A 27046-nucleotide genomic window follows, 5' to 3' on the forward strand; every position below is an offset into this window, starting at 1 on the left:
GTGTAATTAACAGCACCTGTAACTTACCTGTGGCACCTAACAGGTGTTGGCAATAACTAAATCACATTTGCAGCCAGTTAACATGGATTAAAGTTGACTCAACCTCTGTCCTGGGTCCTTGTGTGTACCACATTGAGCATGGAGAAAAGAAAGAAGACCAAAGAACTGTCTGAGGACTTGAGAAACCAAATTGTGAGGAAGCATGAGCAATCTCAAGGCTACAAGTCCATCTCCAAAGACCTGAATGTTCCTGTGTCTTCCGTGCTCAGTGTCATCAAGAAGTTTAAAGTCCATGGCACTGTGGCTAACTTCCCTAGATGTGGACGGAAAAGAAAAATTGACGAGAGATTTCAACGCACGATTGTGCAGATGGTGGATAAAGAACCTTGACTAACATCCAAACAAGTTCAAGCTGCCCTGCAGTCCGAGGGTACAACAGTGTCAACCAGTACTATCCGTCGGCATCTGAATGAAAAGGGACTGTATGGTAGGATACCCAGGAAGACCCCACTTCTTATCCCGAGACATAAAAAGCCAGGCTGGAGCTTGCCAAAACTTACCTGAGAAAGCCTAAAACGTTTTGGAAGAATGTTCTCTGGTCAGATGAGCCAAATGTAGAGCTTTTTGGGAAAAAGCATCAACATAGAGTGTACAGGAAAAAAAAAAGAGGCATTCAAAGAAAAGAACACAGTCCCTACAGTCAAACATGGCGGAGGTTCCCTGATTGTTTTGGGGTTGCTTTGCTGCCTCTGGCACTGGACTGCTTGACCGTGTGCATGGCATTATGAAGTTTGAAGACTACCAACAAATTTTGCAGCATAATATAGGGCCCAGTGTGAGAAATCTGGGTCTCCCTCAGAGGTCATGGGTCTTCCAGCAGGACAATGACCCAAAACACACTTCCAAAAGCACTATAAAATGGTTTGAGAGAAAGCACTGGAGACTTCTAAGGTGGCCAGCAATGAGTCCAGACCTGAATCCCATAGAACACCTGTGGAGAGATCTCAAAATGGCAGTTTGGAGAAGGCACCCTTCAAATATCAGGGACCTGGAGCAGTTTGCCAAAGAAGAATGGTCTACAATTCCAGCAGAGCATTGTAAGAAACTCATTGATGGTTACCGGAAGCGGTTACTTGCAGTTATTTTGGCTAAAGGTTGTGCAACCAAGCATTAGGCTGAGGGTGCCAATACTTTTGTCTGGCCCATTTTTGGAGTTTTGTGTGAAATGATCAATGATTTGATTTTTGCTTCATTCTCTTTTGTGTTTTTTCCTTGCAAGCAAATTAAATGAAGATAATAAGACCAAAGAATTTGTGATTGCAATCGTTTTCAGGAAGAAACTGAGTATTACCTGACAGAATTGCAGGGGTGCCAATACTTTTGGCCAGCATTGTATGTCCCCCATTCTGCCGCTGTTCTTTAATGCATAGAAAAAAAATGATTTTACTCATCTTCCCTCTGCCCATCCAGTTAAAGTTTTTGCTATCGGTGGGCCTCACACCCACATAGGCCCGGTCGTTATCACGACCTCTGCGACTGCGATCGTTACACCCCTGACACCGGCCCTAGACAAGTAGGAAGCCAGGAAGCTGAGGTGCAATGACTTAGTTCAGAGGTTCGGCTTGGGTTGATAATTCAGCATCTAGTTACTTTTCTGTCGACATGACATCACTGCTGTAGACAAATAACAGAGACCAGGGCAGTGAGGAGACACAGTGCTTGGCCCAGGAAGGATAAGTGATAGTCAGATTGTTGAAATTGGACAACACCTTTTAGGAGTTTTAGTTGCATTAGAAAAGGAATAAATGGAAAGCTGCAAATTATCAAAATATATGAGCATCAATTTGCTTGAAAAATGTATTTTTTTAACCTTCTGATCTTCTCTCTACAACATACTGTACTTCACAGGGTTATGCAGATTATTGAAATAAGGTTGCTTCATCTGTAAAAGTTTAGCAGCAAACAGGTTATAACCGAAAATTCTAAATATTATATATCTGATACGCTGAATTTCATTTATTATAAGGACCGATAATTTATTTCTTTACAGAAAATATGTTACTAATTTTATACTGCCCTATCTGACAGCAAAAGTAGTGTCGCACACCCTGATTATAATGGTGTGACACTTACATGCCCTTAGTATCAACCAGCTGTGCCCCATGCCGCTGATTGACAATTCTATCTTTGCACAGTTAAGATATGTTCCCACAACGAGTATTTGGAGAATTTTTGACGATGTGAATATTAATTGCTCAAAAAATGCAGCATATTATAGTTCCAGCAAAGTAGATGGAATATATAGAAATCTCAAGCCCTCAGTGATTTTTTTATACAGATTGAACTAAACTACGGTGCATTTTTTAAAAATCTGCAACCTGTCAATTTCTAATGAAATATGCATTTTATTTATGAATTTTCCTCCTTATCTTGAATGGATGAGGAAAATCACATGTGTTTTTAGTGAGCTTCCACAGCGAAAACCCTCTAAAAGTGCATGTAATTGTAAGGGGGAAGACCGGGGTGTAAGTACTTTTGGAACAAGGGATCCGGAACTGCTGGGGCCGTACCTCTGGTTGCAGGGAGAAGACAGACTGCGAGCACAGGAGTCAGGTGACCTGGAAGCTGGGGGCGTGTCTAGGAAGAGGGAGAAAAAGGAGGTTTGCGCGGGAAAGCAGGCAGTTGACAGTTGGAGTCAAGGGAGAAGAGACGCAAGGTCCGTGGAGCCGAGCAAGTGAGGTGCAGTGTTATGGACTAGGGGCTCAGCGCGTCAAACCGGAGACCGCCCGCTGCCGCCAGAAGACAGAGCATTGTTTAGGCGGGGAAGCCAGAAGAAAACAACACCAGCATCAGCCGGCAACTGCCTTGTGGGGAACAAGAGTCAGCTAAGTGTAAAACTGCCGATTACAACCGTTTCGACTCTGCTACACCTAGCCAAACTGTGGATTGTCGGTTATAGCCTGTTACCTGCTACTTCCCTTGTTGTCCCCATATTTCCCCTGATACTCCCTGCGTGGAGATTGACCCTGTTACAATAAATCCCCCCTGTTTATTGACCCTGTACTGGCTGCTTTGTGTTTCTGTGTCACTGCATCTAAAGTACCAGTGTCGCATAATCAACACATAACTTTATGACTACTGTTTTATCAAAGCTAGATAACAGAAAGGATCAAAATCAAAGTAGTTTTATTTAAAAATAAAACAACATACCAAAATGAGATGCAATATGAACAGATGTAAAAAAAAGTGCACTCAAAAATGGAATGAAAAAATGCAAGTAATTTAATTTAACTTTTAAGTTCAGAAATGCAATAAAATCTCTGCAATGTAAACATGCACCAAATACTCATTGTGGGAACTTAACCTAATATTGAAAAACTTGTCACTTTGTGGCCAGAGGGCTGGATTAGCACTGTGCTCAAACGGAGCTAAGTTGGTGCTTTAACTCTTTAAATGTGATTCTATGAAAACTACAAGATCATAACAAGTAACACAGAACTACAATGAAGGAGTCTGTTCGTATTTAATTTTGCCCTCAGAAAGGATATCATAAATCTAGTGACAGATACACTTTAAAAATGCTTTCTGCAGCAAATACTAAATTTTACTAATCCTTATATGCAGTTTATCAGTTTAGGAAACCAAATTTCATATACTATTAGGGCCCCAAATACATTACTTGATTGTTTGCTGAGCCATCATGCCTGACAATCAGTTGGCCAGGGACCTCATACATGTTAGAGTGTAGGACAAACCCATTGATCTCAGTGGGTATGGCCAACTTTAATTTAATGTGTATGGGGGCAGCTTTGGAGAATCTGAGTTAGTGGTTAGTAATAGGCGAACCTGTGGATGTTCAAGTCCAGCGAGTTCGGCCGAACATTTAATAAAAGTTCAGTTCGAGTACCAGAACGGTACCCGAATTCGAACCCGAACCGAGACCCCATTAAAATGAATAGGAAACCAGAACATCTGGTGTTTTCCACATTGTCATCTGTGTGACAGCGCGAGAAACACCAGCTCTGATTCACAGTAAGTTAAGAGCGCTGCGGTTCCCACGCTGTCATACAGATGACAGCGTGTGAGCCAGCAGCTGAGACCGGAGGTAACCTTTTTAGCTGTCAGCTTTACTGCGCTGGTTAGAAAAAATACAGGGGACCGCACATTATTTGTTTTACTTATTGCACAGGAGTCGCCTGATGAGAGTACTACTCCCATCAGCATACACCTGGTCTTTCTCAAAGCTTTGTAATGTCAGCTGACATCAATCCCACAGGTTAGTAATGGAGAGGAGTCTATAAGATACCCCCATTACTAACCTCAAAGTCACATGTAATAAAAACAAAGCCAGAGTATATTCCTTTAATTGAAATAAAAACAGACTCCATTATTTGAAAGAAACACTCCCGACTCTCTTTTACCTATTTATTAATGTAAAATTAGATATAATGAAACACCATATTCCTCACCTGTCTTATGACAATCCATTTGACCCACGATGAGTCCAGCTCTGCTTCATCTGGATTTCAAGGCTAAGCAGTGGCATGGTGCCACCACACAACCGTGAATCCAGGAGACACTGAGCTGCTGAGAGTGCAGCTTCAGTGATCTGCAATTACGTCTTTGAGGTTATTGCAGGTCACAATCTGCAGTTCCGATGGGCAGCTCATTGTGAGCAGGCCGATGAACTGCGGTGACCTTAATGAAATCACCGCTAGAACCATGAGAAATTACGAACTTACTGCCAGTCAGAGCCTGTGTTTCTCGCTCTGCACACAGATGACAGCATGGGAAACACCGGATGTTCAGGCTGCTGAACCCGAACAGTAGGTGTTCGGTACGGATCCCGAACTTTAATGTTTGCGTTCGCTCATCCCCATTAGTGGTTAGAGTTCTTCTGTTCAGGATCCTCATATCATAGACATAGTAGAGAACAATTATAAAGAATATGTTATAAAGGATAATGTTTGTTTTAGCTTTTATTCTAAGTCATGTGGCAAGGCTCATTAAAGGGTTCATATTAACTTTTAAGATTGCTACTTCCAATAGGTAGCATTGGTTTCTAATCCTCTTTCTCTCTGAAGAGGCAATTTTCAAAAAGAATATGTTGTGTTCTTGAGGGACCGTCCTTTGCTGCATAAAAAAGAGAACATTTATTTGGATGGGCACAGGGTATGTAATCTGCTTATTATACATGATCCTTTTTTAAATATAGGCATTTCCAAAAAATTAAACACCTATAAAGAGGTCATCAATGTCTTCTGATATAACTGTTTTAATAAATACTTGCTCTTCCTATGAAAACACAATTCCTGTATATCTTTTTCTTAGTGGCCTTCCTCTGAAGTGGCTCCTGAAATTATAGGAATAGATTTACAATTCAGCGTTACTATTTCCCTTATTAGTAGGGTGTAACGCGACTCAGTTTTGCAGTGCACCTGTTATCAGTGACAGGACATTGTCAGGCTCTGTACTTTAGGTACTTACTCTAAAAAACTGTAAATAATACATGTAACACAATCGCAAATAGATCCAGAGCACAAGCTTAGATACCAGCTATGTCAACCGGGGAGAGCACTTCACCGAGTGACATTTGAGAAGATGGTCGCAAAAATGAAAGAAGAAATTTTTTAAGCAGTGTGGCTTATTGAAAAGGGTGTAGCCAACATTTGGGCAGCAGGAGGTGTAATTATTGAAAAAAGAAAAGAATCAAATATATAGATACAGTATGCTTTCCCGACTTGGCGGTCATGGTCAAAGACAAAGGGAACCATGATGGTGACTGGATGATGGATGCTACTAAATGAGTGAGTCCCAGAAAATCTAAGTGAGCTGACAGTCTTGCTGCTGTCGCATGCACATCCTGTCCCTAACTTTCCTGCTGTCACAATAAACTCTCTTATTATGCTGCTCATCCTGTCAATAGTCTTCCTGATCTCACGCACATCTTCTTATACAGCTCCTCCTGTCACTATCATACATGTCTCCCTTTTTTGCTCTCCCACATCTCACCTCAACTTTCGCCTCTTGAGAAAGCAGCAGTATATGCTGTGAAACGCGCGTCAGGGTTCCTCCTACGACCACTTTGGTCTGCCGCTACCTGCCTCTACCACCCTGGTAAGATTATCCCTCCATTTGTGTGCTTAGCCCCATATTGGACAACTCCATTTCCTCCGAATCTTTAAATCTCACCTCAACTGCATGATCCTGCCCTTGGGTATCCTATGCAAAACAGTCACAGACCATCCCACAAGCGTCTCCCAACACCTCTCACATAGAGTGCAACAATTAGGAGGCAGCTTAGGTCAACCTAGGAACACTTTCTACTGACCAAGACCTTTCCATTTTGCATGGTACTGCACCAAATGGCAGAACAGTGTATGCGTCTAGATACACATATATATATTTTCCCTTCATTTGTGTATTAGACGGATGCCACATAAATAGATGCCTGCCTTCTTTCTCCTAGATTTGCTCTTTCTTTATAACTTTCCTATTTCTATCCAGGAAAGAACATTAAAATTTGCAAGCTTTTTTAAATAATGCATCAAAAAGTGAAACTGTCCTGTGCTATAACAATACCAATCCATACTGCAATTCTACTTTTTAATTTGCCCATCATGAGTAGATTTAAATTTAATGTGTCCTCCAGCTAACTTCTAGTACGTGACACAAAGGTGACAACTGTGTGTATTGGTGCCAAGCCATGAAGCCATTCTTTCTTCCTCCTGTCACTAGAGCTCCAATTTAAAATAAGAGAATTGCTAGCTCAGCAGTGACATATGTGCGCGCCTCGTTGTCATTACCAATACAAATCACTGCACTTTGAAATGTATTATTGATGTTCAGAGCCGTGCATACTTGCTATGTATCCTTTTCACAATTAGAAGCCAACTTAGTGTTCGTCTATAGAGTGATAATGACATGAATAAATTAGCAAACAACTTAGTAAAAAAAAAATCATGAAACACATAATAAAACGGAGGCACCAAAACAATAAAGAGCCCTTGTCACATTTAGACAATGGACACAATACAACCTGATTCATTTTTCCTGCTTCAATTTTGAGAAGGTGAAGGGGTCGAGGAGTTATTCGGGCCGTGTCATAAAATGTAATCCTAAAAATGAAAGCTGCATCCTTTGGCTGGGGATGAGTTAAACCCCACTTTAATTTACAGTCTGTAATATAGTTTTGTTGGCAGGGTTTCATAAATCTGTTTCATCAGTACGACTCCTGAATGATAATGGTGCTTTCTCTGAAGCCGAGTCTATCTTCTGCAAGCTTGCTTCTCAGGCCATGGAGGATTCAGCTGTAGGGATATCACTCGGTGCCAGTCTTCACAGAATCGTAAGCATTATTGAAAATGTGCTGGTGCCTCACATTATTATGCAGGTCCAGGGTCATTAAAATTTTATCATATAAACCCTGCCGTCTGCACAGAAGAGGAATTGAGATCCTTGGCAGAGGATGATCACATATTTTATCAGTTTTCTGAAAGGGAAACCAGCAGGTTCAGAGTAGGAGAGAAACAGAATAATATTCCCTTTAATATAAACATAATATTATGTCAAAACCCTCTGAAATTGACATTTATCTACCATGGTTAATATTAACTTTTCCTCCAGACTAGCTGAATGTCACATGGATGCGTGACAATTCATACTAGTCACACTTGATATCATTTCCCCATGTTTTACTTTCAGGCGGGTTTAGTTAAGGAGCACAGAGATCAACACACGCACACTGCCACTAGCATGCACACTCACACTGCCACAAGAATGTACACTGCAACTAGCATGCACACACACACTGCCACTAGCATGCACACTGCCACTAGCATGCACACGCACACTGCCACTAGCATGCACACGCACTCTTCCACAAGCATGCACACTGCCACAAGCATGCACACGCACTCGCACTCTGTCACAAGCAAGCACACTGCCACTGACATGCACACGCACACTGCCACAAGCATGCACACTGCCACTAGCATGCACACGCACACTGCCACTAGTATGCACACGAACACTGCCACTAGCATGCACACGCACACTGCCACTAGCATGCACACACACACTGCCACTAGCATGCACACGGACACTGCCACTAGCATGCACACACACACTGCCACTAGCATGCACACGAACACTGACACTAGCATGCACACGCACACTGCCACTAGCATGCACACACACTGCAACTAGCATGCACACGAACACTGCCACTAGCATGCACACACACACTGCCACTAGCATGCACACAAACACTGCCACTAGCATGCACACACACACTGCCATAACCATGCAGACTGACACTAGCATGCCCACGCCCACTGCCACAAGCATGCACACTGCCACTAGCATGCACACGCACACTGCCACTAGTATGCAGACGCACTCTCACACTAGCATGCACACGCACTCTGCCTCAAGCTTGCACACACATACTGTCACTAGCATGCACACGCACACTGCCACTAGCATGCACATGCACTCTGCCTCAAGCATGCACATTGCCACTAGCATGCACACGCACATTGCCACTAGCATGCACACACACTCTGACACAAGCATGCACACGCACACTGCCACTAGCATGCACACGCACTCTGCTACTAGCATGCACACGCACACTGTTACTAGAATACACACGCACACTGCCACTAGCATGCATACGCACACTGCCCCTAGCATGCACACGCACACTGCCACTAGCATGCACATGCACACTGCCACTAGCATGCACACACACTATGCCACTAGCATACACACACACTCTGCCACTAGAATGCACACGCACACTGCCACTAGCATGCATACGCACACTGCCACAAGTATGCACACGCACACTGCCACTAGCATGCACACGCACTCTGCCACAAGCATGCACATGTACACTGCCACTAGCATGCACACGCACTCTGCCACAAGCATGCACACGCACACTGCCACTAGTATGCACACACACTCTGCCACAAGCATGCACACGCACACTGCCACTAGCATGCACACACACTCTGCCATTAGAAAGCACATGCACACTGCCACTAGCATGAAAACACACTCTGCCACTAGCATGCACACACAATCTGCCACTAGCATGCACATGCACACTGCCACTAGCATGCACATGCACTCAGCCACTAGCATGCACACGCACTCTGCCACTAGTATGCACACACACTCAGCCATTAGCAAGCACACGCACACTGCCACTAGCATGCACACGCACTCTGCCACTAGCATGCACACACAATCTGCCACTAGCATGCACATGCACACTGCCTCTAGCATGCACATGCACTCTGCCACTAGCATGCCCACGCACACTGCCACTAGCATGCACACGCACACTACCACTAGCATGCGCTCACACTCTGCCACAAACATGCACATGCACTCTGCTACTAGCATGCACACCGACACTGCCACTAGAATGCACAGGCACTCTGCCACTAGCATGCACACTCACACTGCCACTAGCATGCACACGCACTCTGCAGCTAGCATGCACGCTCACATGCCACTAGCATGCACACGCACACTCTGCCAGTAGCATGACACACACTCTGACACTAGCATGCACATGCACACTGCTAATAGCATGCACACACACTTTTCCACTAGCATGCACACACACTGCCACTAGCATGCCCATGCACTCTGCCACTACCATGCACACACACTCTGCCACTAGCATGCACATGCACACTGCCACTAGCATGCACACGCACACAGCCACTAGCATGCACATGCACACTGCCACTAGCATGCACACACACTCTGCCTCTAGCATGCACACACACTCTGCCATTAGCATGCACATGCACACTGCCACTAGCATGAGCATGCACACTGCCACTAGCATGCACTCGCACACTGCCACTAGCATGCACATGCACACTGCCACTAGCATGCACACACACTCTGCCACTAGCATGCACATGCACACTGCCACTAGCATGCACACGCACACTAGCATGCACACGCACACTGCCACTAGCATTCCCACGCACACAGACACTAGCATGCACACGCACACTGCCACTAGCATGCACACGCACACTGCCACTAGCATGCACACACACTCTGCCATTAGCATGCACACACACTCTGCCACTAGCATGCACACGCACACTGCCACTAGCATGCAAACACACTCTGCCACTATCATGCACACGCACACTGCAACTAGCATGCCCACGCACACTGACACTAGCAGGCACACCCACTCTGCCACTAGCATGCACACACACACTGCCACTAGCATGCCCATGTACACTGCCACTAGCATGCCCACGCACACTGACACTAGCATTCACACACACTCTGCCACTAGCATGCACATGCACACTGCCACTAGCATGCACACGCACACTGACACTAGCATGCACACACACTCTGCCACTAGCATGCCCATGCACACTGACACTAGCATGCACACACACTCTGCCACTAGCATGCACACGAACACTGCCACTAGCATGCACACGCACACTGCCACTAGCATGCACACGCACTCTGCCACTAGCTTGCACACACACTCTGCCACTACCATGCACATGCACACTGCCACTAGCATGCACATGCACACTGACGCTAGCATGCACGCGCACACTGACACTAGCATGCACACACACTATGCCACTAGCATGCACACACACTCTGCCACTAGCATGCACATGCACACTGCCACTAGCATGCCCACGCCCACTGACACTAGCATGCACACAAACTCTGCCACTAGCATGCACACGCACACTGCCACTAGCATGCACACACACTCTGCCACTAGCATGCACACGCACACTGCCACTATCATGCCCACGCACACTGACACTAGCAGGCACACACACTCTGCCACTAGCATGCACACGCACACTGCCACTAGCATGCCCTTGCACACTGCCACTAGCATGCCCATGCACACTGACACTAGCATTCACACACACTCTGCCACTAGCATGCACATGCACACTGCCACTAGCATGCACACTCACACTGCCACTAGCATGCCCACGCATACTGCCACTAGCATGCCCATGCACACTTACACTAGCATGCACACACACCTGCCACTAGCATGCACACGCACACTGCCACAAGCATGCCCACGAACACTGCCACTAGCATGCCCACGCACACTGACACTAGCATGCCCACGCACACTGACACTAGCATGCACACACACTCTGCCACTAGCATGCACATGCACACTGCCACTGGCATGCACACGCACACTCACTAGCTCTAGCAAGAACACATTGTCCCAGAAACTGGCGTAGCTGGGTGTCATATCATACAGACTAAGATGGAGAATAATCCTTAGAAAAAGTAATATTGTACATGAATAGGTTATAATATCATCGCTTGGCACCTGCACCTTCCTTGATGACTTTCCTCTCTACCCAAAACAATTGAACATACAACACAAAGTGAGCGTAAGTGACCGTGCTCTATCAATTCTGCACAAATGACTGCAAGTACTGGGATGTTTTTCAATACAGTAATGTCCTGCTTAAAAATCAGTAGTAAAAGCAAAGTATCGAGCATCCAATGTCCAATCCTTTATCTAAAGGTCTGTTGCTGAAAATAGAATTAAAAGTGAGTGCACCCCTTGGTTTAGAATTGGAGCTAGATATAACCATAAGTAATGTGATGTGTCCCAGGTGCATGATGTCACAGCACTGCAGAGGTCACTGGTAAGTTGGGCAACAAGCAGTAAACTATAGAATTAAAATTCCACCATTTTTGAAAACTGAAAGCTTTAGATAAGTGTTAATTTGCAAAGTTGCTTATTTTTACAAGCACTTTACAATATTACCCATATAACAAGAAGAGGAAAACCCTTTAATTTTCATTTTTATACTTTTTTTTCCTTTTCCTTTTTATTCTAGGTGCCAAAACTTTAATTTGACATCAAAATAGCCATATGAAGGCTTTTCTTTTTTCTTTTTGCTAGATGAGCTGTAGTTTTCAATGTCACCATTCACATTACCATATACTACAGTCATGGACGAAAGTGTTGGCACCCTTGAAATTGTTCCAGAAAATGAAGTATTTCTCCCAAAAAGTGATTGCCCTTATTGCAATTACACATGTTTTGTTATCAAATGTTTGTTTTCGTTATGTGTATTAGCAAAAGACAAATAAAACAGAGAAAAAAAAGGCAAATTGGACATAATTTTACACAAAACCCCAAAAATGGGCCAGGCAAATTTGTTGGCATCTTTCCAAAATTGTGGGTAAACAATTTTCTTTCAAGCATGTGATACTCGTTCAAACTCACCTGTCGCAAGTAACAGGTATGGGCGATATGAAAATCAGATTCTTTTTTATGGTGTTCAATGTGCTTGAAAAATTACCTGGAATATGATTCTTCAGGCCAGTATGATTACGATGATATCTAACTTATCATTTTATATTATTATTTTACTGGTTTTAACAAACTCTGAATGAGCACATGAGCAAAGAGTTTTTTGTTACCCCAGAGTGAGAGGTGTTCTTTGTAGACTTTTAAGCTTCAATTTTAAAATGTCTAAAAAAATTTTTATATCAATTATAAAAATGGAAATGATAAAAATGGCCAACTAAAACCATATTGAGAGAACACAATCTGAGGAAAATAAAAAATGCTTAGTTACCTGAAAAAATAACATTGATTTGAGACTCGTTTGTGAAAATGTCAGGTTGTAAAAGTAGTAAGCAGCAAATCTAATTTTAGTAATTATGTGGTAAGTAACATCTACAGATCAGTTCCCAAGACAGCGCTGAGGTTTCTGAGCTTAACAACTTGTTCCAAATGTCAAAATAATACATTTTAATAAAAACACTAGTGGAAAATAGAATTGGTAAATAACCCTTTCATGTAATGAGAGACATTTTAGTGGCCCCATTTTTCAAAAAAATTACAGCCTAGCTCATGTGTCCACCACCACTAGGGGATGCGGTGCATACAAATTTATTATCACTAACGGGGTTGTATCACGTTAACATGACAGTACTTTTTCCCATGATGTTTAGGAAACCGCTCTCAACACTTGGAATTCCATCAATTTAGAGAAATAAGGCTGTGTTGTGCTCCACTATTATAAGAAAGTAATAGACAGCACTTGTTTATATAAATGCCAGAAACAGCCAAGTACAGCATTCAAACAACTCTGGTAGTCGCATAGACAATCAATAAAGTAGCAATGCTCATGCTCCATCAAATGGGGCACTACAGAACTCTGTTAGCAAGTTATCACTTGTGGATAGGTTAGAACTTGCTAACTTTGGTACCACAATCGTCTCTGTCTGACAGTTCCAAAAAGATGAATGGAATGTTGGTGTACTGTTCATGTTTGACCATTACTTCATTCATCAGGAGACCTCAGCGCACAATTCTTGAGGCCTAGTGGAAGGACACCCGGTAATAAACAGGTGTCATTTATCTTATGCGACAACTCACTAAGGTGATACTCAGCTATCACCAGTAGTCCCATAGATAATAAATGGGACAATAGTGTTCATGGCGGCCATCGACCATAAAAACAGTCACATAGACAGCAAACGGAGCAATGGTGCACATGCTCAGCTGTTGACGGTCAAAACAGTCCCATAGACAATTAATGTTCAATACTTTGATGTCCCCTCCTAAACTTGACACAATTGATAATTTGTTAACTTGGTACAACCTTTGTAAGTATAAGTTTGCTATATATATGTATAGGTAGGTAGATAGATAATAGATTGATATGGATAGATAGATAGATAGATAATAGATAGATAGATAGATATGGATAGATAGATAGATAGATATGGATAGATAGATAGATAGATATGGATAGATAGATAGATAGATAGATAGATAGATAGATAGGTAGATAGATAGATAGATAGATAGATAGATAGATAGATAGATAGATTACGTTGATTTAAAGGGAATCTGTCACCATGTTTTTGCTACCTCATCTGACAGCAGCAAAATGTAGGAAAATAGACCCTGATTCCAGCAATGTATTACTGGGTGCAACAGTGCTCTTAGATATAGATGTAGCAGAGCTTAGAAAGCTAAGCCTGCCCACACCACAGCTCTCTATGTACACTGACAGTGAGCTGCTTATCACAGGAGGGGGCATGGTTATACCAAGGTTCATGTGCACTGTGGTTTGAGTAGTAATAATCTCCTGGTAATAAAACCTTTATTGTATTGCAACATCACACAGCTTAATAAGTGACACATCCCTGAAATGTGTGTCAGCTGCTACATTCTGCTGCCTTAAGATTACATAGCAAACACCTACTGACAGATTCCCGTTAAGTACTCACATCTACTAATGATCTGAAGGGAAAGTTATAATGTGCAGACCTTTATGTTCTTTTAGTGAAAGCTGAACATTACCTCCTCATTACATTTTAATCAGATAACTTTATTTATAGACTAGAGAAAGATTACTTAAACTTCATACCAATGTATTTAGGAACCCATTACTTGGTTCCTTTAGTCATGCTAAAGGGTCTTTACTGAGTTAATAGATCATTCTGATTGGGTTGCATTAGTCAAGGCTATGGAACTTAATGTCTCATCAATCAAGCTATGTTAAACATTGTTTCTACTTTTAAATTATGCTTTATAACTAACCATATACCCATTAATGTATAGTGTTTGAAAGAATGAAGTTCAGGGATAATGGAAATAGTAATGGAAATGAACATCTTCTTTCCTTCTGAACTAATTAGATAGCCTCTGACTTACTCTTGTACATGTTCATAGTATAATTTTATATTAATCAATTATTTTGATGAACATCAAGTTATTTCACCGAATGACATAGAGCATGATATAATATACAACAAAACATTGGCTCTTAATTATGGATACATTGAATTATTATGCTAAATCCCATTACTATTACAGTATGTGCAAAAAGTAATCATTGACTTGTTTTTATTTTTTTTAGATGTGTCATTATTTAAGAAAAAAATTTTCTTCCTTCACAAACAAAATCATTCTTTAAGCATTTACCTAAGCAATATTTCATGGATGGCTTTGCAGCCACTTGTACATTTTAATGTTACAAACTCAAGTTCTCATATTTTCCCGACACTTGAGTCTTGTTTTCTGGTACTTATGATTTTCAACTGAATGCACTGGAATAGCAAAACACAGATCCGTTAATCTCCAGCTTCAGAAATTGTGCAAATGTCTGAATGAGCTGCAATGCTTACTGATATTTGATATGTTAACTTAATTTGGAACACATTCTTACATTCAGACTGCTTCCCCGATCCAACTGAGTTCGGGCCAGACAACCAATCAAAAAACTCTAATTAAAAATAAAGCGCTTTCAGCTACTTATGTTCATTGAATATTGTTTACAAGAACAATTGCCTTGATTTCCAAGATCTTCTTATCTACAGAATGTAGTGGTTCAAGTACAGTGTGTGTTTCTATTTAATGCTGGAATGGAAATATTGGATTACAATTGTAAAGAAGTACATGCCAAAGACTTTGAAGGATGCATGTGGAAAAGTTACTTCAAAATGATAAAAATTTGCTCTACAATTTAATTTAGAGCAACTCCACCCAACACATAAGCACTATAACTATGCAATGTGCACCTGCTGCTGATACCACAGTTTACTTCAATGTTCAAGAAGACTTAAAATATTTGAAATTTCCTTCACTTCCATTTTCCACCTTTCAGAAGGGTATTCATTCACTTGTCTTGTCCCGCATCGAGGTAAAAGATGGCCTAGGTCAGTGTTCCACAAGATTGTCTCGGGAGCCACATGTAGCTCGTAGACCTTCCATAAGGGGTACTCCAATTGTTAGTGGCTATAAATACTATTCTATGCTAGTGGCACTGCGGATGCTATGCCAATAATAAATACTTGCTGCAAAAGATGTGTGAATTCTTCATGACACCTGAATTGGGAAATAGTCTGTTCAGGATGCCAAACGAACTCTGACTGGCCTACAGGGGAACAGGTATATCTCTTGGTTTAAAATGTTAAATGTTTATTTCATTCCAATTAAAACATAAATAATTATCACACAAAGTGCAAAGTGCATACAAAATCACAGATGTGCATATATTAATGCAATCCGTTTTAGCAGACAAAAACGCTCCTGGAAATTGACTCTTTTCTACCAGGAAATCTTCTATCTGGGTGAGAACGATCCTACTGTTGATGGAAATTGACCATTTATAAGTCTTAAAAATAAAATTAAAAAAATGCCATCCCTATCTGGAGAGCTGAGCTCAATTGATGTGTTCTTGAAACTGGTCTCCAGGGACCTTATGGACCTAGAATCACACAATCCGAGAGCATATCATAATTTAACTAAACGACAGATGATGAGCCTGCACAGACTGGAAAATGATACCAATATATTAATAAAACCGTCTGATAAAGGCGGAAATATAGTCATTATGGATATAATGGACTAAAAAAATCTATGCATGCGCATACTCGATGACGAGATGGGATATGGAAAAATATCCCATATACTGCTTTATATATATAGCAGTATATAAATAGAGAGTATGGTAACAACAGCTTCAGTCATAGCTTCTGTTCAAGATGGCATAAGGCTCTAACTCCAATGAAGAGTAAGGAAACGTGTTGGGAGCCTCAGCATGGTGGAAGGAGCACTGACACCAATGAAGGAGACTTTTTGACAGATAAGTCTATCCTCAACTGTATAATATTGGTGATGATGTTCTAATAATTATGCCAATAATTTAATTGTATAGGGATCTGTGGGCTGTTAACAAAAGGAAAAGATTTCCTATTTTTTTCTCTACTATATGAATGATATGACATTGTATCTGTAATGCATGAGATCTGAAATCAAGTTATGTTCATGCTTCAGAGACTCACCTTGTCCATTCTGATAATCTTAACATAGGGGTGTCTGCTCAAGATTGTTTTCTGGTCTCACGCATGTGTAGCACCCCAGGGGTCTGGTTTCCACAGTAATAGCAATATTACGTCTGAGAGCAGGTGGGAGGTCTCCTGGTCAGGAATCCTATGCATGCCACACCTCCTGCCCAGTCCTGGGAGGGGAAGAACTTCCCCTATATAAAACTGGGGCTGAGGCAGGGTTAGAGAGGAGAAAGAGAAGAAGAGGAGTCCCAGACAGAGACATAGTCTGGTCTGGAGAGGAGCAGCTATAGGAAAGAAAGATCAGGAGCTCAGTGGGAGCAGTGCTAAAAGGAGTCAGGGGCTGGAAGCTGTAGAGCTCGCCCTGATTGAAGAGTTCTCACCGGACCCGGAGTCCGAGGCTGTGGGGACTAATCCTTACCCAGCAGCAGAAACCGACCGGCAGGGGATTTCAGGTCCTCTGGCCAAGAAACCCGAAGGCACGGTCACACGCAAGGGACCAGCACCGCCGTCGTGGAGCGGAAGCTACCAGAAAGCCCCGAGTCACCGGCCATACGGGTGAGCACCACACGGTACACTCAGGGACGTGGGCTACTTTTACCCGCCTCTAGCAAGGTAGCCAGAAGAGTACGATTAGTTGGGGAGGCCTACAACTCCGCCTGGCCAGGGGAGATTCCATCTGCTCACGGACTGACCAGGCCCCAATAGCTAGCCAGTACTCCGGGAGGGTCTACCTTGGTCATCAGTAAAGACCCTGAACTACACCACACCGCCTCTGAGTGGTTCCTGCTACCTGCATGCTATTCTGCTACCCCCTTCAAACACGTCGGCTGCCCTGAGGCCATACCCCTCCCATTGGGGGTTATACCATCTATGCTGCACAATCGTACCACCGGCCTCAGCGGTCTGCCCTGCAGCGGCGGCCTCATAGCCGCATTCAACGGGTGGCGTAGTCGAACACCGTACCATCTTCTGCTAAACTCTGCCACTCAGCTTGACTCCCTGGGCACGGACCGGGTCACCGCCACGAGACTACTACCCCTATCAGATCCGGCTCCGGGTAGGCTCCCGCGTGCGCAACGCTGCGCGACTCAGGCCCAGGGGCGCGTCACATGATTTGGGCGATGAGAATATTCTGTTGACAGAGAAAGATTAAGCTCCTCCCTGGGTTAAGTGCCTTCACTTTGGCTAACCAACTGTATGATTGATAGTAATTATGAGAAAGTCCTTTCAGCTCGTTGTACTTAATCTAAGCAGGGCATGTGAATAGGACAAGTCGTACGAAACTATTTTTCTGGTAGAAAAGAGTAAAATTCCAGGAGCGTTTTGGTCTGCTATAAACCGGGTTGCATTAATATATGCACATCCATGATTTTGTATGCACTTTGCACTGTGGGTGATAATTCTTTATATTTTAATTGGAATGAAATAAACATTTAACATTTTAACCCCTTGCTATTACTCTTGACTATATTCTGGGTTAGTGGTGAGGCCTTGGCAGCCCAATCCGACACTGGCAGCCAATGAAGACATAACAGATAATACTGCATCCATTTCCAACTGATATCAGCAAATTTTGATGGATTGCAATGACTTTTGATTATGGCCCTGACAAAATTAGTAAAACACTATTTATTGACTGTAAAATTAGCACTAATGGCTTTTCCATTTTTGCAATGAGAAGAAAATTGCCTCTGCACGGCCCTAATAATATATTAGGAGGTTATCATTTTAATCAGTTCTGTCACCAGACTTCTCAATACGAACTGCATACATTATTAAATAGATCTCTTAAACCTGATGAAGCTGATGTATTTACTTTCAAAAATTTGCTTCAGAATGGCTGTACAATCCTGATATTAAGATGAGCATTTTGATTTTAAGTCCAGCTATGAAATGGAATAGCTTATGAGTAGAGATGAGCGGATCTATTAAAATTCTAATTTGCAGAGTTCGCTGAATTTCACCAAAATTTTGACTGTGGCTAATTCATTAATGCAAATTTTAAGACAAGAAAGTTTGTTAATACTCAGAAAAAATGCGTGGGGTAAAGAGAGAGAGAGAACCCAGTTGACCATAAGAGGCTTCAATTCACAGGAGAGAGAGAAGACCCAAAGGATCATTAGAGCTTACAATCTACAAGAGAAAGAGAGAAAGAGGAACGTGCTGACCATAAGAGCTTACATTCTACAGTAGAGAGAGGACCCTGCTGACCATAAGAGCTTACACTCTACAGTAGGGCTAGGACACTGCTGATCATAAGAGCTTACATTCTACAGGAGAGAGAGGACCCTGCTGTCCATAAGAGCTTACACTCTACAGTAGAGAGAGGACCCTGCAGATCATAAGAGCTTACACTCTACAACAGAGAGAGGACCCTGCTGACCATGAGAGCTTACACTCTACAGTAGAGGTTGGACCCTGCTGATAATAAGAGCTTACATTCTACAGGAGAAAGAGGACCCTGCTGTCCATAAGAGCTTACACTCTACAGTAGAGAGAGGACCCTGCTGACCATAAGAGCTTACACTCTACAGTAGAGAGAGGACCCTGCAGATCATAAAATCTTACACTCTACAGCAGAGAGAGGACACTGCAGATCATAAGAGCTTACACTCTACAGCAGAGAGAGGACCCTGCTGACCATAAGAGCTTATATTCTACAGCAGAGAGAGGACCCTGCAGATCATAAGAGCTTACATTCTATAGGAGAGAGAGGACCCTGCTGACCATAACAGCTTACACTCTACAGCAGAGAGAGGATCCTGCAGATCATAAGAACTTACACTCTACAGGAGAGAGAGAGAGGACCATGCTGACCATAAGAGCTTACATTCTACAGCAGAGAGAGGACCCTGCTGACCATAAGAGCTTACACTCTACAGCAGAGAGAGGACCTTGCAGATGATAAGAACTTACACTCTACAGGAGAGAGAGAGAGGACCCTGCTGACCATAAGAGCTTACACTCTACAGCAGAGAGAGGACCTTGCAGATCATAAGAACTTACACTCTACAGGAGAGAGGACCTTGCAGATCATAAGAGCTTACACTCTACAGGAGAGAGGACCCTGCAGATCATAAGAGCTTACACTCTACAGCAGAGAGAGGACCCTGCAGATCATAAGAACTTACACTCTACATGAGAGAGAGGATCCTGCAGATCATAACAGCTTACACTCTACAGTAGAGAGGACCCTGCTGACCATAAGAGCTTACATTCTACAGTAGAGAGAGGACCATGCAGATCATAAGAGCTTACACTCTACAGCAGAGAGAGGACCCTGCTGACCATAAGAGCTTACATTTTACAGTAGAGAGAGGACCCTGAAAATCTTAAGAGCTTACACTCTACAACAGAGAGAGGACTCTGCTGACCATAATAGCTTACACTCTACAGTAGAGAGAGGACCCTGCAGATCATAAGAGCTTACACTCTACAGCAGAGAGAAGACCCTGCAGATCATAAGAGCTTACACTTTACAGTAGAGAGAGGACCCTGCAGAACATAAGAGCTTACACTCTACAGCAGAGAGAGAACCCTGCTGACCATAAGAGCTTACACTCTACAGCAGAGAGAGGACCCTGCTGACCATAAGAGCTTACATTCTACAGCAGAGAGAGGATCCTGCAGATCATAAGAGCTTACACTCTACAGCAGAGAGAGGATCCTGCTGACCATAAGAGCTTACATTCTACAGTAGAGAGAGGACCCTGCCGAACATAAGAGCTTACACTCTACAACAGAGAGAGGACCCTGCTGACCATAAGAGCTTACACTCTACAGCAGAGAGAGGACACTGCAGATCATAAGAACTTACACCCTACAGCAGAGAGAGGACCTTGCAGATCATAGGAGCTTACACTCTACAGGAGAGAGGACCTTGCAGATCATAAGAGCTTACACTCTACAGGAGAGAGGACCCTGCAGATCATAAGAGCTTACACTCTACAGAAGGGAGAGGACCGTGCAGATCATAAGAACTTACACTCTACAGCAGGGAGAGGACCCCGCAGATCATAAGAACTTGCACTCTACAGGAGAGAGAGGATCCTGCAGATCATAAATCTTACACTCTACAGTAGAAAGGACCCTGCTGACCATTAAAGCTTACACTCTACAGTAGAGAGGACACTGCTGACCATAAGAGCTTACACTCTACGGTAGAGAGAGGACGCTGCTGACCATAAGAGCTTACACTCTACAGCAGAGAGAGGACCCCGCAGATTATAAAAGCTTACACTCTACAGCAGAGAGAGGACCCTGCTGACCATAAGAGCTTACACTCTATAGCAGAGAGAGGACCTTGCTGACCATAAGAGCTTACATTCTACAGCAGAGAGGATCCTGCAGATCATAAGAGCTTACACTCTACAGCAGAGAGAGAATCCTGCTGACCATAAGAGCTTACATTCTACAGTAGAGAGAGGACCCTGCAGATGATAAGAGCTTACAATCTACAACAGAGAGAGGACCCTGCTGACCATAATAGCTTACATTCTACAGTAGAGTGAGGACCCTGCAGACCATAAGAGCTTACACTCTACAGTTGAGAGAGGACCCTGCTGACCATAAAAGCTTACACTCTACAGTAGAGAGAGGACCCTGCTGACCATAAGAGCTTACATTCTACAGTAGACAGAGGACCCTGCAGATCATAAGAGCTTACACTCTACAGCAGAGAGAGGATCCTGCTGACCATAAGAGCTTACATTCTACAGTAGAGAGAGGACCCTGCCGAACATAAGAGCTTACACTCTACAACAGAGAGAGAACCCTCCTGACCATAAGAGCTTACACTCTACAGCAGAGAGAGGACACTGCAGATCATAAGAACTTACACCCTACAGCAGAGAGAGGACCTTGCAGATCATAGGAGCTTACACTCTACAGGAGAGAGGACCTTGCAGATCATAAGAGCTTACACTCTACAGGAGAGAGGACCCTGCTGACCATAAGAGCTTACACTCTACAGCAGAGAGAGGACCTTGCTGACCATAAGAGCTTAAATTCTACAACAGAGAGGATCCTGTAGATCATAAGAGCTTACACTCTACAGCAGAGAGAGAATCCTGCTGACCATAAGAGCTTACATTCTACAGTAGAGAGAGGACCCTGCAGATGATAAGAGCTTACACTCTACAACAGAGAGAGGACCCTGCTGACCATAATAGCTTACACTTTACAGTAGAGAGAGGACCCTGCAGAACATAAGAGCTTACACTCTACAGCAGAGAGAGGACCCTGCTGACCATAAGAGCTTACACTCTACAGCAGAGAGAGGACCCTGCTGACCATAAGAGCTTACATTCTACAGCAGAGAGAGGATCCTGCAGATCATAAGAGCTTACACTCTACAGCAGAGAGAGGATCCTGCTGACCATAAGAGCTTACATTCTGCAGTAGAGAGAGGACCCTGCCGAACATAAGAGCTTACCCTCTACAACAGAGAGAGGACCCTGCTGACCATAAGAGCTTACACTCTACAGAAGAGAGAGGACACTGCAGATCATAAGAACTTACACCCTACAGCAGAGAGAGGACCTTGCAGATCATAGGAGCTTACACTCTACAGGAGAGAGGACCTTGCAGATCATAAGAGCTTTCACTCTACAGGAGAGAGGACCCTGCAGATCATAAGAGCTTACACTCTACAGCAGGGAGAGGACCGTGCAGATCATTAGAACTTACACTCTACAGCAGGGAGAGGACCCTGCAGATCATAAGAACTTACACTCTACAGGAGAGAGAGGATCCTGCAGATCATAAGAGCTTACACTCTACAGTATAAAGGACCCTGCTGACCATTAAAGCTTACACTCTACAGTAGAGAGGACACTGCTGACCATAAGAGCTTACACTCTACGGTAGAGAGAGGACGCTGCTGACCATAAGAGCTTACACTCTACAGCAGAGAGAGGACCCCGCAGATTATAAAAGCTTACACTCTACAGCAGAGAGAGGACCCTGCTGAACATAAGAGCTTACACTCTACAGCAGAGAGAGGACCTTGCTGACCATAAGAGCTTACATTCTACTGCAGAAAGGATCCTGCAGATCATAAGTGCTTACACTCTACAGCAGAGAGAGAATCCTGCTGACTATAAGAGCTTACATTCTACAGTAGAGAGAGGACCCTGCAGATGATAAGAGCTTACACTCTACAACAGAGAGAGGACCCTGCTGACCATAATAGCTTACATTCTACAGTAGAGTGAGGACCCTGCAGACCATAAGAGCTTACACTCTACAGTAGAGAGAGGACCCTGCTGACCATAAAAGCTTACACTCTACAGTAGAGAGAGGACCCTGCTGACCATAAGAGCTTACATTCTACAGTAGAGAGAGGACCCTGCAGATCATAAGAGCTAACACTCTGCAACAGAGAGAGGACCCTGCTGACCATAAGAGCTTACACTCGACAGCAGAGAGAGGACACTGCTGACCATAAGAGCCTACACTCTACAGCAGAGAGAGGACCCTGCATATCATAAGAGCTTACACTTTACAGTAGAGAGAGGACCCTGCAGATCAACAGAGCTTACACTCTACAGCAGAGAGAGGACCCTGCTGACCATAAGAGCTTACACTCTACAGTAGAGAGGACCCTGCAGATCACAAGAGCTTACACTCTACAGCAGAGAGAGGACCCTGCAGATCATAAAATCTTACACTCTACAGCAGAGAGAGGACCCTGCTGACCATAAAAGCTTACACTGTACAGCAGAGAGAGGACCCTGCTGACCATAAGAGCTTACATTCTACAGCAGAGAGAGGATCCTGAAGATCATAAGAGCTTACACTCTACAGCAGAGAGAATCCTGCTGACCATAAGAGCTTACACTCTACAGCAGAGAGAGGACCCTGCTGACCATAAGAGCTTACATTCTCCAGCAGAGAGAGGATCCTGCAGATCATAAGAGCTTACACTCTACAGCAGAGAGAGGATCCAACTGACCATAAGAGCTTACACTCTACAGTAGAGAGAGGACCCTGCAGATCATAAGAGCTTACCCTCTACAACACAGAGAGGACCCTGATGACCATAAGAGCTTACACTCTACAGTAAAGAGAGGACCCTGCAGATCACAAGCGCTTACACTCTAAAGCAGAGAGAGGACCCTGCAGATCATAAGAGCTTATACTCTACAGTAGAGAGAGGACCCTGCTGACCATAAGAGCTTACACTCTACAGCAGAGAGAGGACCCTGCTGACCATAAGAGCTTACACTCTACAGTAGAGAGAGGACCCCGCTGACCATAAGAGATTACACTCTACAGTACAGAGAGGACCCTGCAGATCACAAGAGCTTACACTCTAAAGCAGAGAGAGGACCCTGCAGATCATAAGAGCTTATACTCTACAGTAGAGAGAGGACCCTGCTGACCATAAGAGCTTACACTCTACAGCAGAGAGAGGATCCTTCTGACCATAAGAGCTTACACTCTACAGAAGAGAGAGGACCCTGCTGACCATAAGATGTATAGATAGATTGTGGTCAAATTCCGGTGCCAGGAACTGGATAAAGACGACTGGAAGGATATTTAAAAGAAAATGAACCTCTTTATTCGACAATGTTATGCTCACATCGCGTTTCTGCAGCGATCTGCTGCCTTCATTAAGTGGAATTACAAGGAAAAAGGTAAATTAGGGCACTTTTTATACAAAAAAGGAGGGACTGAGTGGGAGGATTTAAAAAATCAATCAATTTACCTTAACCCCTTGATTGCTGTTCACCAAAAAAACAATGTGAATTAGCAATCAAGAGAACCAAAGGGCCCTTTTAAAACCAACAATAGTACATTAAAAATCTACTCATAACAACATCAAATAAGACGATGGTAACAATCATGATAAAATATAATACTCAATCACAAAAATAATAAAAAATGTTAAAAAAGGAGTAAAAGAACTCATTGATAAATCATACATGTAAGATTCTGACAACTTCACTTATTTATAATGCAGAGAGTGCACATACATCACCTGCAAACATTGTCAATCGCTAAATTTAACCCTTCAGGATATAATGTACCTAATTTGAAGATCCAAAAATTTTCTCTCTTCATAAGGTATTTATACCGATTCACCATATTTTCAGAAATTTGTTCCAAAATTGTCACTCTCAGATCACTCGGATCCTTCTGGTGAGTAGTCAAAAAATGTTTGGATGTACTGTGCTGTAAATAACCATTCTTGATATTGGAACGATGTTTATTGAGGCAGGCATGCATTCTTTGTATAGTCCGGCCCACATATTGCAAACCACATCCACATTGTAACATGTAGATCACGTAATCAGAATGGCAATCCACCCTACAAGAAATATAAAATTGCTCCCCCGTGGTCTGTGAGGTAAAAGAGGTGGCACCATTAGTGATAGCCCTACAACATAAACATCCGGGGGATCCGCAGGGAAAACAGCCTATTTCTTCCTGTTTTTGTTTCTCATATTTTTGTGTTGAGGCTATAGATTTCAGCATCGTATTGCTGGGTGATATAAAGGACCTTAGATTCTATAAATAATTTTCTATAAATAATCCTAGGCTTATTTGGTAGGTGCTTATGTAGGATCGGGTCACCCAACAAGACACACCAATAACGATTTATCAATTTCTGTATGTTCATTCTAGATTTATTGAAAGTGGTCACTAGACTCCAATCTCTACATCGTGTGCTGGTGTTCTCACATTCCTGTTCAGAGACCAGTGCCAAACATGATTCTTGACTGAGCAGCTTATTTCTTTTATATGCATCTCTAATCAGTTTCTTGGGGTATCCCTTCCTCAAAAACCTTTTTTGAAGAACATCAGCCTCATGGACAAAGTCACCATTGTGTGTGCAGTTTTTTCGTATACGCCAATACTGGCCATACGGAATGTTCTTAATCCACCTAGGAAGGAGGCCACTGTCAAATCTGAGATAGCTATTCACGTCCACAGTTTTGAAATGAGTGGACGTAAAAAAATTTCCCATGTCATCCAGTTTCAGCATAAGGTCAAGGAACTGTATGGAACTACATGACATGGATACGGAAAACTTGAGACCCCATGGGTTATGGTCCAAGGAAAAAAAGAAATCCCTGGCTGATTTCTCTGTACCCTCCCAAATAAAAATCAAGTCATCAATATAACGGCAGTAGAGTAAAATATGAGCCTGGGCTAAGGGTGAGGACGTGATAAACAAGGATTCAAAGAGTCCCATGAAGAGATTCGCGTAGCTGGGAGCTACCCTCGTCCCCATGGCACAGCCCTTTATTTGCTTATAGAAATTGTCTTCAAACATAAATACATTATTATTTAATATGAATTCTATTGATTTTAAAATGAATTCTTTTTTGGAAAGGGGGATGCTATTATCCTTCTGACCATAAGAGCTTACACTCTACAGCAGAGAGAGAACCCTGCAGATCATAAGAGCTTACACTCTGCAGTAGAGAAACCGCTGATTTGTGATTGCCCAGGTTGATAATCCGTAAGATATATTATAGATGTAGGGCATGTTGCAAAGCAAAATGACATTAGCCTGATTTCTGATGCTTCACCAGTGTGGGAATTGTGGAAATTAGTGACAGGGAAGTTTTTTTTTATTTTGAAATGTTAATCAAATCTCAAAATGTTCAATTTCATGTGAAATTGTCTATTATCACCCAGCCTGACTGATAGCTACAGCTTGTACAAAGCAGTGCAAGATCTCATAAGCAAAAGAGACACTGAGGAGCTGTCAATTAGAGTAGGTGGGTGGAGATTGAGTTAAAATTTCTTAAAGGATAATGCAGCCATTCTTGCATGGATTTTAAGAGTTTTTATGGTATCAGTATCAAGTCTAAGATATCTATTTATTAAGGTACCTAGTTTGCATTGTGATCTCTAGTGCCAGATAAGCTTTAAAACAAGAATTAACAGTAAACTCCACACCTCACTCATTCAGCATACTCCTGCCCATTTTATGTGGATGAAAGTTTAAGTCTTCCATCTGTTTTCTTTCCATAGCAATCTGTTCTAGATACTTTCAGCACCGCAAAGTCTTTTAACATTTGTGTTTCTGAGACCCTTTGATATATTGTAACAAAAGAGAAATCTTTCATATGTGCATTTATCTATTTATGTGCTTATTTGCGCATTTATTTTATTAATCTAGCCATATGACTTTCAGTACCCTAGATGTATC

This window comes from Phyllobates terribilis, unplaced genomic scaffold (assembly GCF_046119375.1).
Source record: "Phyllobates terribilis strain yellow unplaced genomic scaffold, ASM4611937v1 Scaffold_2__4_contigs__length_985480577, whole genome shotgun sequence".
Lineage (NCBI taxonomy): Eukaryota > Metazoa > Chordata > Amphibia > Anura > Dendrobatidae > Phyllobates > Phyllobates terribilis.